Consider the following 6,619-nt stretch of genomic DNA (forward strand, 5'->3'; position numbering starts at 1 on the left):
CTTTCAAAGAGTAATTGTTGGGTCTAAATCTACATGTGACTAATTTTTTCAACTTACCTTGAAATCACAGAAATGGCTGAAACAGTTTTACAGATATTGACAAATAATTAGGTGTATTAGTAGCTGACAGATAACAGATTGCACAAGATATCTGTTTAAAATGCTGTTTTTAACTACTTGGAGTCAACTTTATCTGTTAGCAAAAAATTCTCTTGAACCACTGGACGAATTTTAATGAAACTTTCAGGAGATAATCAATGGATGTATCTTGAAAACAGTCTGAATGTGATATTTCATTATATCACATAAGATCGTGCATACTGTTATTTTCAAGGTTTGAGCAAGGGGCTACAAGGAAAGATGATCTGAGTGTAAAACTCTGGCATGAAAGACGGCATTCTTGACATGCATTTCTTCAAGGAATACTAAGCCTTTATTAATACTTTCAGTGTTTTCCATCCATTTTCTTTACCTGCTTTTTTCTTTCTAGGCTGCAGGGAGCTGGTGTACATCTCCAGCGGTCATTATGTGAGAGGCGGGTAACAGCCTGGACAGGTTGCCGGTCCATCACATGGAGACAAACGACAGCTCCCACTTTCACTCACACCTAGGGACAATTTAGAGTTACCAATTAATCTAACATGCATGTTTTTGGAGGAAACCACAGAAAACCCAGGAACATGCAAACTCCACACAGAAAGGCTGCAGGCGGGAGGAGAACCTGTGACCTTCTTGCCTGGAGGTGACAGTGCTAACATTTTCTAGTAATGTTGTTTCAGTGATTAATCACTAAAATAGAAATATTTTTTTATAAAACTTTTAGTTTCTCCTAAAGCAAAGACTCTCTCTGACTGACTGACTTCTTCCCCTTTTTTCCTTCTTGTTCAGAAATGCAAAGAAGGGAGCTGCAGTGTTTATCAGCTTGGTATGAATTCAGTCAGCCTGAGGGCGTGCTTTACTGAACCAATAAGAAAAAGCAAAGTTCCTGTAGCTCAGATTCCTTAATTAGAAGCATCAGAGGCGAGGAAGTCACTGCTGTTGTGAATGAGCTGAACAGATAGCTGTGGGTGGGGTATATGTCTTTATTAAGCTGTAGTCGTTGGAAATTAGATTTTTTCTTTTCTATATCATGCAAAGCTGTTTTCATATCCTGGATAATGACACGTGGTCCACATACTATATGGTCAATATATATAAATACTTTTAAACCACAAACTCTGAGACGTGTGGCAAGCAGGATTCATCATTCATTGTGACATTTTTGTCTTTTTTTCAGTTCAGTGAATAAATGCTGTTTTACTACATGTCTTAGAAACTCTCCTTCAGGTTTGTGGTACAATTTTCACAAACTAATTTTTATGCATTTTAACCTCTGGAGAAAAATGTCTTTTAGTATTATTTAGTATTCATGCCTGATGCCATACATCCTTTTCTTGGCATTTCTTTCTAAATTAATGGACCTAAAGGCCAGCTGTATTTCAACACATCTTTTCAGGTTTTACTGCCTTTCAGTTTTAATAAATTCTAGTGGATCACTGCAGGAATACCAATTTGGTGGTAATATTTTTCAATGATGTCACCGCTGTTTGAGCAGATTATTTTATTTTTTCTGATTAATACATTTTTTCCCCTAAAACAAAATAACTAAATATAAACTGTTTTCATTTAATTAGGCTCTTTATCTCCAGACTTTCATTACAGCGCCTCATTAAAGAAAATTTTGCAGACTTTTTCCTTGAGTTGCTTAAGAAGTAAAATAGGTGTTCTAAAATCCTGTCAAAAATCTGGAGGTGTTTGGATTTATGTCTTGGATTTGTAGATTCATTAAGCTTTTTATGTTTACTTTCTTAAGTGTTAACATTTTTCATGCATTTTTATGAGAGCTAAATTTATATTAAATTATCCATGGCCATAATGGAAGGAACAAAAAACATAATAAAATACATAAATTGACTCATACACCTTCCTACATACATATAAATATTTATAAAAGCACAAACATATAACTATGATTCCATTCTTTTTTTTCAGCAAATTAACCTTTATTGCATGCTATAACTTCAGTATTTCCATCTGTATCTATGATGTCACTGTTAATTTTTTATTTTTTTTTAATGAAATGTTCTTCTTTTTATATGTCTGAAGTGTGGGCTGTTTAAGACGACACTGATTGGGAGTGAGGTTTCCTTTTCTCCTCACGCAGTCCTGCTGTGTGTCCGCTGCCCCTCACAGAAATAGAGCTGACTATTACAGATTCCATATCTAATTATCATTTAATTAGTGGTTATTATTTTATTAGAAAATGAGGAAAAGAAGTTGATAGAGTAAATTTAGCCCCTGTGGAGATTAAACCCTACAAATGTAAGAGCTTAGGTTGGATTTTTCTTCATTTGTACTGCAGAGGGGCTTACCGGAATGAGTCAAATGGTCTCTTCCACTTGTTGGAATATTACTGCAGCTTTTATTACAGAAACAGTAAAAAGAAGACTAAAATATACTGTCTTAATTTAAACTGCTTTCATTAAAAATCTGGTGGCAGGGATTTGAGTTGTAGCAGTTTAAAATGATTAATCGAAGTGTTGGAGGTACTTAGAGTTTTGATTTCTTGACATTACTAATATCTATAAGCAAATTCTCCAGGTTGTCCGTTTGCTATCCCTACACTACGAGTTACATTTGAGCCTCAGCATGCCAGATCACAAATACCACAACTTTTTTTTTTTCCCCTGTCTCCATCTCTGTGTGGACTCCTGAAGTGGGATGCCACTCCTCTCGAGTGATACAACAGTAGCTCCTTGGGTCTCTGGAGCTTTTCAGGCAGCCTACTTTCTCATGTAACCTACTTAGGGAGCTTTTTAAAAAGATCCCAGAGAAAGCTTTTTTTTTTTCATTTCTTTTCTCATTTCACGCTTTCTAATGGAGCAAGATGGAGAGACAGACGATTGGAGGTTAAACATGAGAAGGGATATACCCTAAGTTAAGGTCTACACACCGAAGAGGAGTGTGACTGGCTTGGAGTGAGGACGTTTAAACAGAAGTCAAATGTGTTGTGAAGTAAAAAAAGTCTGTAAAAAGTGCTTTGTGAAGAATAGTGTGCTAATAGTAATTGTCCTGATATCAGTACCAATTTTCCCTTCTGCAACAAGCTTTCATTATTTTAATAACTTTAGTATCACTGTTCTGTCTCAATTAACCAGACTTTTCCTTTGGAAGCTTTTTCCACACATTTTAGCAGCTGAACTAATTTGCATTTTGAAAAAGTTATTTTTCACCAGGTAACAGTTTTGTTCACATCTCACAGTGACATTTTTGCTCTTTTATTAGTTATTACTGCAAAACTTTACACTATTCTGGCAAATGAGGATGGACTGTTTAGGCAATTGTTGAAATAAGTCACTGTTTATGCATTTATTTTAACTTTTAAAATGTGCATATCAACACACCAAATGTTTATGCACTAATAATCAAAAAAAGTTAAATATGTTAACTATTTTACATACAAATCTGATTCACTGTGTCTATAACAACATGTATAATATCTATTTCAATGACTCTGTCACACCAGTGCACAGATTTTTCCTGTTGCCTGTAGGTGGAATATCACAATGAGACCATCACAACACTTTTACCATTTCCTGGTTGCTTTCAGGCAATACAACTGCTAGATTGGGAATAGAAGTCAAAGCTCACTAATATGATCTGCTTTTAGGCTAAAATACATTTATTTCACAATGTCACAGTCAGATTTATAAACAGCATTTTTATATTTTAGATGTAACATAATTATAGGTCAAAATTTCTCCATGAAAGAAGGACTCAGGAAGTTGTTTTTGAACAATGAATGATCTCTGCTAAAAAAAAAACAAACCTTACATTGTGACTGTGACACTTTAATTTTACCTTCAGGTCAATTTTTGAACTAGACTGCAAAATTGGCCTCCGATTGAAGCAATTCATGATCGCTCTGGAAACTGTCAGTTTACAGCCTTTAGGTAAATGCCTAAACAACACATTATGACATATAGGTCAGACAAAAGCATTGCATACAGGGAAAAACATAAAAAAGAACACATGAATTACATGATTCAGCCTAGTTCATGAAACAGCACAACAGGTAACAAGGATGTTAAATATAGGATACATGTGTTTGCTCAGAGGGGATGATTTCAAGCTCACTGACAGTAAAAAAGCATTAAGCCTGAAGCACAGCTGCCATTAGGGTACAGAAGCCTGTTTTTTTCTTGAAAATTTAGCGAAAAGGTTGCTTAAAAAACAATTTGTGGAAATTATTTTTGCGTAATTTCTTAGTATTCACCCCCACCTGCCTATTATGTGCATAACATAGTAAGTTATTGTTGAAGGAGCCGCACAATTAAGAGAGTTTCATCCACTTGTGCTTTGAAATAGTCTTTTATTTAAAAAAGCTGGAGGAGCCCATTTCTCAGAGCTTTCTGTACGAACATTTAGCACTTTTGTGTATTTGTTCAGTATAAAAATTCTCAAGTGCACTTGCAAAAGTTAACAATTTACTAATAAAAGTAACTGTTTGCCATGTTCTAACCTGCAGATCCTTGATACTCCGGCGGGTTCCTGCACAGTCAGGGGCGAGTTTGTTGGAGCAGCATTGATGGCGCTCGGTCACAGAATTACCAGATTGGCCCATTAGGGAGAGAATGACAGGACAGAACTTCTTGCTTATTAATTGGCACATTTTCATTTCCTTGCCCCCGATATGACACAGGAGGCAAGTTCCCCAGATCCTCTCCTAATTGTGTGGCATTCAGTCACATCATGGTGGAAGAAATTCAAGCACAAATGATCAAGAACTTTAGCTGCTTCCTCTGGATACACCTCTAGTTGTGGTGATTAGGGTCAGGAAGAAGAGAAGCAGAACTAAAGCAGACATGAGAAATTAATTGGCTGGGGTTAAATCTTTGGCTGCAATTATGACACATCTTGTCCAACAAAAGACTCACCTTATGTCACATATTCTCTTGCTGGGAGGTTCACAGTGAGCATCAATTAAAAAGGCAGAGACTTAATGGCTTGGCTTTGGGAAGATTTCCCTGAGTGTGTGAGCATCCAAATGTGGAAGGTTTCCTGTGAGCATGGATTACAACAAGAAACAAGATTTATTTCTCAAAACTATTTTGAATTACAATTTATTGTATTAATGAAAAGATCATTTGCACTTTGTTTTTCAGATACACAATAAACCTTCAGCTACTGATCAATAAATACATACATTATGGTTATATAATGAGGAGATCAATAACTATTACTCTAATGCATCACTTTATAATGCATTGAGCAAGGTGAAAAGTTTTTTGTCTGCCAATGTCTATGCTTTATTATGACTATAAAAATACTTTAGCTTCAATTTCCGAGAAGAAATTATGTATTTGGAACAGAACTGTATAAATGATTATTTATTATAGCTGTGTTCAAATTTGAAAGTGCAAAAACAAACCTTTATTGTTTCGAAAGTTGAGCTGTCACAGTGCCTGTTGTCTGGCACACCACTGATGTGCGTCTACCTGAATGTTTTTCAGCAATCACTGCTGCATCTTAGCAGTAACATCCATTCCTCCATCCATTTTCTCTACTTGCTTTTCTGTGCAGGGTCACAGGGGAGCTTGTTCGTTGCAGTATCGTGCAATACAAGAAGAAGAAAAAAACAAAAACAAAATGTGAATTTCCTATCACATCTTCAGAACACTATGCTTCATTACTTCTGATGATTGTTTTTTTTTTTTCTAAAATTGTGAGTGAAACAGCACAGAGAGACTCAGCAGAGAGTTCTGTGCAGACCTCACAGGGGGGGAAAGGCGGAGACCAAATACTGATAACTTTGAGTTAAAATACATCTGAGTGGAAAAGAAATTGAATATATATGTTTGTTTGTGTCCATTTCCTGTCCAATCACCAGCTGGTATATGTGTAACAGTTGTAAAACAGGAACACACTGGACTCAGGCTCTGCGACGGTTTATTCCTACAAAACAGAGTGTGGGACACACTTAACCACGAGGCGCACTCAGTCACAGTCAAATCCCAGCAGCTCAGTTAGGCAGCCTCTGCCTGACTGCTCTATTTACAACAAATGGAATAAAGAAAAATAAGATTGTATACAAATCAATCTCAACAAAATGTTAATACATAATGCAAAATAATCTAAATAAAAAAACAAAACATAATACAAAACTCAAAATTCCTACCGTATGTAAAAGAATGCATTTCTGTAATAAAATAATTAAATTAAAAGATACAAAACCAAAACAGAATCACAGAGTCACGTACCTACAAAACAGAGTGTGGGACACACTTAACCACGAGGCGCACTCAGTCACAGTCAAATCCCTGCGGCCCAGCAGACACATTTTGGAAAGAAACGTGGAAGGAAAATTTCAACCAAACTATATAAAAGTAACATTTTAAGTTCAACCAAACCCAAAGTTTTTTTTAAGACACTTAACATTGTATTTTTATGCAACACATAACTGTTAGAACTATATTTTAATGTTAGAAATATTACTGAGAGTGAGGTGTAGCATTAGCATGCATCTTACCAGCAGCTCAGTTAGGCAGCCTCTGCCTGACTGCTGCAGCCGTGTCCCAGA

The 6,619-nt window shown here is 35.9% G+C and overlaps 1 protein-coding gene and 1 long non-coding RNA gene across 3 annotated transcripts in view; one reads left to right on the forward strand and one right to left on the reverse strand.

Annotated features, from left to right (window-relative positions):
• The window catches only part of LOC108231480 (potassium voltage-gated channel subfamily D member 3), an 86,104-nt gene that overhangs the window by 39,506 nt on the left and 39,979 nt on the right, over positions 1–6,619 (forward strand). The gene's annotated exons all lie outside the window — the stretch shown is intronic.
• LOC119616935 lies at positions 227–6,602 on the reverse strand. Its single transcript, XR_005233028.1, has 4 exons — positions 5,471–6,602; positions 4,977–5,100; positions 4,562–4,893; positions 227–607 (listed from the first exon to the last, which is right to left on the reverse strand). It is a non-coding gene; the product is annotated as an uncharacterized LOC119616935 (long non-coding RNA).

The sequence above is a fragment of the Kryptolebias marmoratus genome, linkage group LG4, assembly GCF_001649575.2.
Source record: "Kryptolebias marmoratus isolate JLee-2015 linkage group LG4, ASM164957v2, whole genome shotgun sequence".
Lineage (NCBI taxonomy): Eukaryota > Metazoa > Chordata > Actinopteri > Cyprinodontiformes > Rivulidae > Kryptolebias > Kryptolebias marmoratus.